The following is a 12,243-nucleotide window of genomic DNA, read 5'->3' on the forward strand; positions in this document are numbered from 1 at the left end:
TTCCTCTTAGGACTTCTTTCATTGTGTCCCATAAGTTTGGGTATGATGTGGCTTCATTTCATTAAACTCTAAAATGTCTTTAATTTCTTTTTTTATTTCTTCTTTGCGTAGAGTGTTTTTCAGCTTCCACATGTATGTGGGCTTTCTATTATTTATGTTTTTATTGAAGATCAGCCTTAGTCCATGGTGATGTAATAGGATGCATGGGATTATTTCAATGTTTTGTAACTGTTGAGGCCTGTTTTGAGACTAGTTATATTGTCAGTTTTGGAGAAGGTACCACGAGATGCTGAAGGTATATCCTTTTGTTTTAGGATACAATGTTCTATAGATATCTGTTAAATCCACTTTTTTTTCATAACTTCTGTTAGTTTCACTGTGTCTCTGTTTAGTTTGTTTTTTCAGGAGCTGTCCATTGATGAGAGTGGAGTGTTGAAGTCTCCCACTATTATTGTATGAGGTGCAATGGGTGCTTTGAACTTACTAAACTTTCTTTATTGAATGTGGATGTGGTTGCATTCGGAGCATAGATGTTCAGAATTGAGAGTTTATCTTGGTAGATTTTACCTTTGATGAGTATGAAGTGCCCCTCCTTGTCTTTTTTGTTAACTTTAGGTTGAAAGTCGATTTTATTCAATATTAGAATGGCTACTCTAGCTTGTTTCTTGGGACCATTTGCCTGGAAAATCGTTTTTCAGCCTTTTACTCTGAGGTAGTGTCTGTCTTTGTCAGTAAGGTGGGTTTCCTATATGCAGCAAAATGATGGGTCCTATTTACATAGCCAGTCTGTTAGTCTGTGTCTTTTTATTGGAGAATTGAGTCCATTTAAGAGATAATAAGGGAGAGTGATTGTTGCTTCTTGTTATTTTTGTTGGGATTCTGTTCTTGTGGCTATCTTCTTTTAGGTTTGTTGAAGGATTACTTTATAGCTTTTTCTAGGCCATAGTTTCTCTCCTTGTGTTAGAGTTTTCCCTTTATTGTCCTTTGAAGGACTGGATTCTCAGAAAGATATTGTGTGAATTTGGTTTTGTCATGGCATACCTTGGTTTCTCCATCTGTGGCAAATGAGTATTTTGTTGGGTATAGTAGACTGGGCTGGCATTTGTATTCTCTTAGGGTCTGTATAACATCTGTCCAGGACCTTCTGTCTTTCATAGTCTCTGGTGAGAAGTCTGGTGTAATTCTAATAGGTCTGCCTTATTATGTTACTTGACCTTTTTCCCTTACTACTTTTAATATTCTATCTTTATTTAGTGCATTTGGTGTTTTGATTATTATGTTTCTGGAGGAATTTCTTTCCTGGTCCAGTCTATTTGGAGTTCCGTAGGCTTCTTGTACATTCATGTGCATCTCTTTCTTTAGGTTAGGGAAGTTTTCTTCTATAATTTTGTGAAGATATTTACTGGCCCTTTAAGTTGATAATCTTCATGCTCATCTATTCCTATTATCCTTAGGTTTGTTCTTTTCATTGTGTCCTGGATTTCTTAAATGTTTTGAGTTAGGATCTTTTTCCATTTTGCATTTTCTTTGATTGTTGTGTCCATGTTTTCTATAGAATCTTCTCCACCTGAGATTCTCTTTTCCATCTCTTGTATTCTGTTGGTGATGCTTGCATCTATGGCTCCTGATTTCTTTCCTAGGATTTCTATCTCCAGACCTGTCTTCCTTTGTGATTTCTTTATTATTTCTACTTCCATTTTTAGATCCTGGATGGTTTTGTTCAATTTGATCACCTGTTTGGTTGTGTTTTCCTGTAATTCTTTACGGGATTTTTGCGTTTCCTCTTTAATGACTTCTACCTGTTTAGATGTGTTCTCCTGTATTTCTTTAAGGGAGTTATCAATGTCCTTTTCAAAATCCTCTACCAGCATCATGAGATATGATTTTAAATCCAAGTCTTGCTTTTTTGGTGTGTTGGGGTATCCAGGACTCACTCTGGTGGGAGAACTGGGTTTTGATGATGCCAAGTAGTCTTGGTTTCTGTTGGTAAGATTCTTAAGTTTGCTTTTCACCATCTGGTAATCTCTGGTGTTAGATGTTCTAGCTGTCTCTGGCTGGAGCTTGTTCCTCTTGTGAGTCTGTAAGCCTGTGTCAGCACTCCTGGGAGACCAGCTCTCTCCTGGCAAGACCAGTGCACAGAGGGCTGTGGAGCAGCCCCACTTCTGGCTGCAGATGGAGGCCCATAGGACCCTGTAATAGAGGCTCTCTTGTCTGTGTTCTCCTGCACAGACCTGCCTTAGAGAGACCCTGGAGAGAAAATGGTGATCTCACCTGAATCCAGGGGGTTAGAGGACTCCCTGGGGGCAAGCTCTCCTCTGGCAGGGAAGTGCACAGAGGACTGAGGATCAGCTCCACCTCCTGGCTGAGGCCCATAGGACCTTGTCCCAGGAGCTCTGTTGCTTCTGTGGTCTGTCCTTGCTCTCCTGTGCAGCTCATTTGTTGTTGTAGTGAGGAGTGCCTTTATACCCTTCACCCATGTTCCTTATATGTATTATGTTTGGCCTATATTTGGCCAAGAGGAGCTCCTTTCCCTGTCCCTGTGACATTCCCATAGGTTTTTGAGTCTTTCTTTATTTCTGGCATCACAACATGTTCCTGGCTTATCTCATACTTTCCTCTCCCAGCCCTGAAGTCAGCCATTCCTTTAAGGCACTCTAGTTTTCTTTAGTAGAGAACAGTATTGCAGAACACGTCCACCTGCTAGTGTGTGCATTGCAGTTTTGTCTCTGTTTTTTTTCTACCTATCCATTTTAACTATTACTCTTCTGAGCATTTAGCAGAACGACTATATACCTATGGCCATACTGACAGATGTTGCCACTGTTTTCAACTTATTCCTATTCCAAGAATGTTTCAGTGACCACTCTGGTACACGCTCCTTGGGCATCTGTAACTGACTAAATGTGGGATATCTTGATCATGAGGTATGTATTCAAAATTTTACTTGATACTGCCACCCCTTCAGAGTGATTTCCACTAGAAGAGAAGGTGAGAGGCAGAGGCTGGCGGGAAGCCTCCTACTCACCATTTTCGGGAATGTCGACAGTCTGATTGCTGAGAAAGGTCCTCATCCTGACACACAGACATCCAGATATTTGGAAGATATGCGTGCACAGTTAGCATTAAGTTCTTTGCCAGAGAAGAAAAAGGAATTTTTGCATAATGGACCAGACCTTCAAGATTTCGTATCTGGTGATCTTGCAGACAAGAGTACATGGGATGAATATAAAGGAAACTTAAAGCACCAGAAAGGAGAAAGCGTAAGACTACTTCTGTGGTTAAGACTACCTCTGTGGTTAAATATAGCCATGGGTAAAAATTACAATAAACTGAAAAATACGTTGTGGAATTTAAATCTCCACACAGTGTGTGAGGAAGCCTGGTGTCCCAACATTGGAGAGTATTGGGGAGGTAGGGAATATGCCACAGCCACAGCCACAATCATGTTGATGGGGGACATATGCACAAGAGGCTGCAGATTTTGTTCTGTTAAGACCGAAAGAAATCCCCCTCCATTGGATGACCATGAGCCTGACAATACGACCAAAGCAATTGCAGAGTGGGGTCTGGATTTTGTTGTCCTGATGTCGGTGGATCGAGATGATGTGGTCGACAGTCGAGCTGAGCACATCGCCAAGACCATGTTATGCTTGAAGGAAAGGAATCCAAAAATCCTCATGGAAAGCCTCACCCCGGACTTCCGAGGAGATCTGAGAGCAGTGGAAAAGGTAGCCCTGTCTGGATTAGATGTGTATGCACATAATGTGGAGACTGTTCCAGAATTACAGAGGAAAGTTCATGATCCCCTGGCCAAGTTTGACCCGTCTCTTTGTGTATTGAAACATGCCAAGGAGGTCCAGCCTGGTGTTGTCTCCAAAACATCGATAATGCTGGGCCTTAGTGAGACAGGCGAGCAAGTCTATGACACACTAAAAGCTCTTTATGAAGCCGATGTAGACGGTTTAACTCTAGGGCAGTATATGCAGCCAACAAACTGCCACCTTAAGATTGAAGAATATGTTACTCCTAAGAAGTTCAAATACTGGGAAAAAGTAGGGCATGAACTTGGATTTCACTATATGGCAAGTGGCCCTTTGGTGCAATCTTCATATAAAGCAGGTGAATTTTTCCTGAAAAATCTAGTGGCTAGAAGAAAGACAAAAGCTTCTAAATTGTAGCCAAGCCTTCAAGATCACAGGAGGGTTACAATTATGCTCCCAGTTGATGTGTGGGTGGTGTCATCCTGTCAGGATTCCTGTGCATGCAAGCCAGCACCACTCCGAAGTGTCTGATGGTTGATCCACGCATAATGGCATATACCTGTAATTCCACTGAGGAAAAAAAAAAAAAAAGGAAGAAAAGAAGCCTATAACCCTGTAAGCTACACACATTTAGTGATAATTTATTGACTTCTTGCCAACCTTTGTCGTCATCTTTGTCAGTGATGACGTGATTCTAGAACATCTTTGAACGGCTTGCTGTTGCCATTGTAATTCAAAAGTCTACTAACATTTAGAAGATCTTATAAATTACAGTAACCCATATGAAAAAGAAAGAAAGAAAGAAAGAAGAAGAGAGAAAGAGAAAGAAAGAGAAAGAGAAAGAGGAGAAAGAGAAAGAGAGAAAGAGAAAGAGAAAAAGAGAAAGAGAAGAAAGAGAAAAAGAAAGACAAGAAACACAAGAAACTTTGGGTCTGTAACTGCTCATCCTGTGCAGCTGGCACCAGCTAATTAGCTGCCCTGGTCACATGCTCTGACTTTGTTCATATCTGGGTGTCAGGCAGGTTCCAGGGTTAGTAAATACAGATTTCCTGCTGCACTGCACATGCATGATCTATTGTAGGCTGCTAGTCAGACTGTTCTGACTCAGTTCTCCCACACAGCTTCTCTCCAACCTTTTTCTAATGTTTGGCCTCTGTTGATGAGCCTTGTTAAGGCCAATTGTTTTGACAATTGTTGCAGAGTAATGATTTTTCCATCATTTTGCAAGAGTGCCAGTGGTTTGGGCACTGTGCTATAAGCATGAGTTCTGTTTTCTCCTCCATGTATTTGTTTATTGATTTATTATGGACCCGTAGATGCTAGAATGTAAATGAACTACAACTTACTATAGTATCTGTGGAGAGGTAGTTCCAGGAGACCCTGAGATATCAGTTTCTAACACCACATGCTATCTGTATCTTCTCCATGCCTGTCCTATACTTTAGATCACGTCTTGATCGCTTATAATGCCCAATAACCTAGAAATGATAGGGTCTGTTGCATCTACAGATGTGGGGCTCATGTGGGAGGGATGGAGCACTCTGCTGGTTTATTTTGGTTCTCTGTGCTCTATGTTTGGCCAACAGGAGCTCCTTCCCCTGTGACATTACCATAGGTTTTTGAGTCTTTCTTTATTTCTGGCATCACAACATGTTCCTGGCTTATCTCATACTTTCCTCTCCCAGCCCTGAAGTCAGCCATTCCTTTAAGGCACTCTAGTTTTCTTCAGTAGAGAACAGTATTGCAGAACACGTCCGCCTGCTAGTGTGTGCATTGCAGTTTGGTCTCTGTTTTTTTTTTCTACCTAACCATTTTAACTATTACTCTTCTGAGCATTTAGCAGAACGACTATATACCTATGGCCATACTGACAGATGTTGCCACTGTTTTCAGCTTTTTCCTATTCCAAGAATGTTTCAGCGACCACTCTGGTATACACTCCTTGGGCATCTGTAACTGACTAAATGTGGGATATCTTGATCATGAGGTATGTATTCAAAATTTTACTTGATACTGCTGTCTAGTTCTGTGACTGACTAATCAGGTGGGAAGGCGTCTTCTTATACCTCTCAGAGGTTTTGCTTTTACACAGAGCAAGCAGTGCCAATAGCCACTTGTCTTCACTGGCATAGACCAGCTCTGTAAAGCATGAAGCTGTACAGGTGGCCCTCAGAGGAACAGAAGGCATTTGGAAAGCTGGTCAAATGAGAAAGGTGGTTCCTATATAGGGAATGGAGCATGCCTCAGGCAGTAGCTCTCCACTTCCCACCCCTCTCCTGGGTTAGTCTGTTGCTTGTCTTGGGGCTACTCTTTCATTTACAGCCTTTGCAAGAGGCCTTTGGAGATAGGATGACGATTTCCAGGCTTCTCCTGAAGGGTCCAATCAGAGCACACTAACAGTTCTTGTCAATCAAATTTTATCAGGGCTGAAGTAAACATTTTATGTTATGCTATTATTTTATTGTATTGAGACACCATCTCATTATATAGACCACCTCATTCTATAGACCAGGCTGGCCTTGATCTCACAAAGATCCACCTGCTTCTGCTTCACTGATGCTGGAAATAAAGTGTACACCACTATGCCTAGCTTCATTCTCATTTGAGACGAGGTCTTCCTAGCCTTCCACCTGGATTCTTTTTGCCATAGCCTCCCAAGAACTGGGCTTATAAGCCTGTACCATCATGCTTGGCCTAAATGCTTTTCTTAGAAAAGCCATATCAAGATACCAACTCAGCTCACCAAAAACTCTAACAGCGAAGGAAAGAGCACAGAGCATACATGGCTGGATGGAAACCCAGCACAACACAGGGTATTGATATCAAGATCAAATGTAGAGCTTCAGTCAGAGGCATGGAGGGAAATAAAGACAGCAATCAGGTCAGGGCGGACTGGGTCTTGGCAGTGTCTGTAAGAGAGGCATGCAGAGCTCTCCTCTGAGATGCAAGTGAGATTTCTGCTCACAGTGAAGGGGCCTCTGTGGAAGGAACATGCAAAGAGCACAAAGGATTGAAGTCAGAAACCTGGAATTGCCTGTAAGTCAAAAGTGGAATTTTTCTGAATTTGAGGACATCTTGGGGTGGTCTCTTCCTCTTAAGAGACAAAATTTGAGGATTTCTTGTACCTCTCCAAGTTTGATTAAGGCTAGGTCAAGTTGACTATATAGGGTCGACTTGAGGCCAGCTGTCCACACAGATCCTGCCTTGCCTTGAGCTTTCCCCTGGGGGAAGAGACTTGTGGCAGATAAACTTAGGAAAATGGTGAGCTGGAATCTCAGTTTTGACACTCACATGACCCTAAGCAGTGAATGGGTTTTTTTTTCTTTCTTTTCAACATTTTAACATGGAACATTTTAATTCACAGAAAAGTCAAAAGCACAATCCAATAATTCAGTGCTGGGTCACCCTATTGAATCTAATTCAACATTTTATCCTATTTCCTTTGTGTAGTTATACATGTATGTTCATGTATGTGATATAGATCTCTATTGATCTATGCACAGATACTTACATATCTACTTTTTCTTTTGATTAAACTTTTTAAAACACCATATGTCATTATATGTTTTGAAGACAGAAACTGTGCATGTTATTTAGATGGAGTGAATTTACTACCCCATGGTAACCCTTATCTTCAAGGAGTACACTCTAACATCTCTAGTTGGTACAAAAAACTGTAGAAAGAACTGAGCCTGGTGTGAACTGTCTTTGTTTCTATACATATGTGCCTACGGTAAAGTCTAATTTACAAATTAGACACAGTAAGAGATTAATAGCAATCACTAATAATAAAATAGAACAATTTTTACAATATGCTATAATATTTGTGAGACTAGAAAGTATCTCTTGAGAGGGACAATTATTAATATTTTTTAACTGCTTTAAAAAACCTCATCTAACTGAAACTACATACTATATGTGTGGACTATATATGTGTCTATAACCTGTTAAGTAGGCATAAGACTGTTATCCAGATAACTGGAAGAGTAAAAACGACCCCTAAATAAGCCAACAAGAAAATTATTAAGAAATGGCTACTATTCCAAGGACTGGCAGAAAAGGACATGAGTTGCTCTATGTCCCTGTGGACAAGCATGGGGCTGGGTGGCTTAGGAACTGGGGGCTGGAACTCAGCAGCTGGATACAGCTGTTGCTCTAGGAAAGCACCACAGCCACCAGGGAGGGGGGGGTTACTGCTGGGGACAGAGCAGAGCAGGGACAGGAAGGAGCAAGAAGCAACAAGTGTTTGTCCCTCCAGCCTGGCACTCCTCCACCACATCCTGCTTTGGAAAAATTTGCAGCGGGACTTGTGGGTCAGCCTGGCAGTACAGATGAGCCAAGTATGGTTGTCTGTTGCTGTCCCGGGAGCATGGTTCCGGCACCCCCTACAGTCTGCAAAATCTGCAAATGCTCCAGTCCCATGTATGAAATGGAGTGGTACTCATTTATAACCTCTAATGTCCTCCCATGCACTCTAAAACCTCTTTAGATACTCTCTTCTGCCTGGTGCTAAGTAGATGCTGTGAAAGTGGCTGTCCTGTTGTACAGTTTAGGGAATAACAAAATCCTGTATATGGTCAGTGTAGACACTTGGTCAGTCTGCTGTCGACTGAACCCACTGACCTGGACCTACTAAAGGCCAACCTTACAGAAAGGGAGCCTGGAGCAGAAAAACAGTGTTTTAGTAAGTGAAAGAAAGCATAGACACTTGAGTACCTGCTTTCTTGAAGAACATTGTTGTCTACGCGTGGAACACTCATTACCCTGACTGAGCAGTGCACATGCCCTGGGATTGCCTGTCACTTCGCCCAGATGTTCTTGTGGCTGAGGTCTGCGTTTTTCAGAGATTAGAATTCAGTCATGTTTTCCCCACTGCATTTACCTTGTTAGCTTCTCTTATTCTAGACCAGTCTACCCCAAGCTTATGATAAGAGATCAGAGCAATCAAGTTGTACAAAGTCCTATATTCTGAAGATCCAACTCTTCATGGCAGTTTAAAAACTGCATTTTAATTTTTAAAATTAATTCCTGATAGTTGTAGTAACTTAGAAGTTTCCTTTAAATTGATTAGATCTCTTCAACTGTTGTCAAGAAGACAGATCCACCATGGCCTAAGGCAGGGTTAGATCTCAGCAATCCCACTGTCGAATATGTCAGTATGACTGCTGAAACACATCAGGTTAAATGCGCACTGCGTGTGTGCAGGCTCCAGAAGGCCTCGGCGGGGTTTTACTTGAAGAGGAGGTCTTGGTTGTCTGTCAGAGTGATGCACACTTGACTGGGAGCTGTGGCATGTGGCTATGGCACAGCATCAAGGAGAGAGTGTCATGCTGTGTGCCACTAGCCCAAGAAAAGACTGAAATTCAACATTCAAAGTGCCATTATTGAGTGTGTGTCATTGACACAGCCCCAGGGAGTTGAAATGTTACCAACTGAATCACCCTAAGTTGAACATTGTGCCTCAGAGAAAGCAGCCTCATGGCTGTGTGTGTCTTAGCAGAGGAGTCATGTGTAATTTTTGAAGATCCCAACTTCAGACATGGCACCTTAGCAACAAAAGCCAGATGATTCTCGGAGTGACAGGGAAGATAGGATTGCATATCTTAACAGGCATGGAAGCTAGTGCTGATAGAGCTTGCCCCATTGCCATCCCATGTGCTGTGTGTGTGTGTGTGTGTGTGTGTGTGTGTGTGTGTGTGTGTGTGTGTGTGATGTGTGGTGTGGTGTGGTGTGTGGTGTGTCTGGATTTAGTCTCTGCTGGTAGAAACTGTGTTCAGAGTACCATCTCATTCCTTTAACCCTAGAATTGAGCTGGTGTTAGGTCTAGCCTTAACCAACAGGAGAATAAAAGTCATGGAACAGAGGCTAGAAAGTGCTTGCCTTCTGAGGCGTTCCCCCTCCTGCTGATGGAAGAATACGTTGGCAAAGAGCCTGGGCTAGCCAGCTGGACAGAACATACAAAGAGAATTGGGGTATCCTTGACAAACAGTGTCCCAGCCTCTAACTGGACCACAAGAGCAAATGTAGGTGAGACCAAAGGAAAACAGCTTCCCCGAGTCCAACTGATACTGCCAACACCCAGAATCCTAGCTAGATAAAGATTGTGACAGCTGTGGAGGTCACACAGCACAGGCGTGTGTGCCTTCGTGAGGTGAAGAAAGGAGCAGCATCTACTCAGCCTTAGCTTGGAGTCGCCATGCTGGCATGTGGGCTGGGTGTCACCACATTTCTGCAATTGTTCACAAGAAGGAACATTCAAGGTAGTTCTTATGTAAAACACTCTGGGTTTAAAGTAATGTTGGAGGCTGAGCAGAAGTCCCGAGGTGGATCTGTCTTCTTCAGGTCACACCAGTTTGTGCTGAGAATTCCAATGTCTACTCCCATCTTCCCCTCACCCTGGGAAGAGCAGGGATCCTGAGCCCCTAAAGAAGGAGGGTGAAGGCTCTGCCTTGGTCTGACTGGGGTGGATGCTTGCAGCAGGGTAGGGATGCCACACATGTCTGGAAGGAGCATCTCGCTATTCTTCAGGACAGTAACAAATATCTAAAGCAATCCTTGAGGGGTGAGGTCCAAGTCTAAACACAATCTTTGTTTCACATGCATGGCTTGAGGTGACTTTATGCAATACTTTGGGGTTTGGCTTTAACTGACTGACATCCAAGATCAGGGGTACCCCTTTACACTTGTGGTGCCATCATGTTCAGGTTCAGAGTTTTGGATCTGTGAGCAGTTTTGGGTTTTGGATTAGGGAACCATCAGTTTGTAGTATATATATTTCCATTCCTGTATCTATCTCCCTCATTAGCCTTAGGGGTTGCTCTTGGAATGCCAAGGTTGGTGCTATAGTTAGGATCTTCCCAGGCTATGGTGCCTCTGGGGTGTGGTGAGGATATCAAGGGTGAGGTCTAATGGGAGGCTGTTAGGTCACTAGGGGGATGCCTTCAGAAGGGCTGTTGGGAACAGGGTCCTTCCTGTCCCTTGCTGTGCCTCCTCAGCTGCCTTGAAGCAAGCAACTTGTCATGCTGAAGATGTCACATTATGACTGCGCCTTAACTACAGGCCTAAAAGCAATGACAGCATCCAACCATGAACTGAAACTATAAGCCAAAATAAAGCCCTTCCCCCTTCATGAGCTAGCTACCTACGCCATCTTGTTATAGTAACTGAAAGCAAGTGACAGCTGGACAGCTGAGGAATTGGCTCATCTTTAACGCCAGATGCCCAGGAGAACCATGTGACCTGGAGGGTGCTCTCCTTGTCTGATAGCTTTTCCATCAGCTTGGCCTGAGTCAGGCTGTATCTTGTCAGTTGTTTCCAGCTCCCTCTCCATGAAATTCTGAATTAGAATGAGCCATTGGGAATAAAGGTTTGTCTAGCTAAGGAATTAAAAAATAATGAAAATTTCTCATGGTTTTGTGGATTTATGGGAAGTGCAACTTGAAAACTGAAACAAAACCTTCCTGCTGATCAACCTGCTAAATGTGTCAGGACTTAAGCTTCATAGAGAAGCTGTCCACTTGACTCTCTGGTCTGGGCATAGCAACACTGTCATCCTTAGGGTTTCTGAGCAATTAAAGCCACTGGTTAGAGTGCCATAGCCTGTGATGCTACCTACCTGTGGAAGGATGTCATGGGATGTCATGTGTGTGCAATCTGGTCCAGGCCAGACACCAGGATAATTATAGAAGAATAACCTTAAACTGGCATCCAGTCTCCCATTGAGAAAGTAAACTCACAGACACCTTTTCCCACTATGTTTACACATTCATTTGATCCTTCACAGTTAAAGTTTGGCATGAATGAAGAAGCTAAGAAAGCTTGATGCAAAGGAATTTTCAGAGGCCCCTGGGAAAACCCCACCCTGTTTTCCCTGTATGGTTCTTTCCCACTTGGGTGACCCACTATCCCCAGCTAGTGGAAGATGTTCCAGTATTAGCAGGCACCTATCTGAAACTGGGTCAGGGGCCATGTGGCTTTCTCTTATGAGAGAGGGTAGGGAGTTTGAGTGTGTAGCCTGAGACTGCACCAGGGCTCCCAGAACACAGAGGAATGGCTGAGATACAGGGATAGGCCAGAATGAGCCCTTCTGAGGATTCCTATTAGAGACAGGTCTAGATGACCATTTGGTTTGTCCCAGCCTGATCCAAGGTAGTCCAGTGGGGGACTACCCTGGATGTGGACTCAGCAATCCTGACATTCAGACTCATTAACAAGGTAGCCTTTCTCAGTGACAGCTCTGCCTTTGTCCTGGATGGATGACCTGCCTGATCTTCAACCATATGATGTGTGGCTCTAGGCTTTCCCTCTGCGGGGAGGAGAGGAGCTAGGGTATCAGGGAACCTGTTACAGCCAGCCAAGGTTGTCTCTCCCAGCCTGAATTTCCTGCATGGATGTTTCTCTGGGATCTCATATATGTATACATATATGAATGTACACACACACACACACACACACACACACCACACACACACACACACACACA

The 12,243-nt window shown here is 43.2% G+C and overlaps 1 pseudogene; it reads left to right on the plus strand.

Moving 5' to 3' along the window:
- Window positions 1-3,293: 3,293 nt before the first annotated feature.
- LOC110332617 lies at window positions 3,294-4,190 on the plus strand (annotated as a pseudogene).
- The last annotated feature ends 8,053 nt before the right edge of the window (window positions 4,191-12,243 follow it).

The sequence above is a fragment of the Mus pahari genome, chromosome 14, assembly GCF_900095145.1.
Source record: "Mus pahari chromosome 14, PAHARI_EIJ_v1.1, whole genome shotgun sequence".
NCBI lineage: Eukaryota > Metazoa > Chordata > Mammalia > Rodentia > Muridae > Mus > Mus pahari.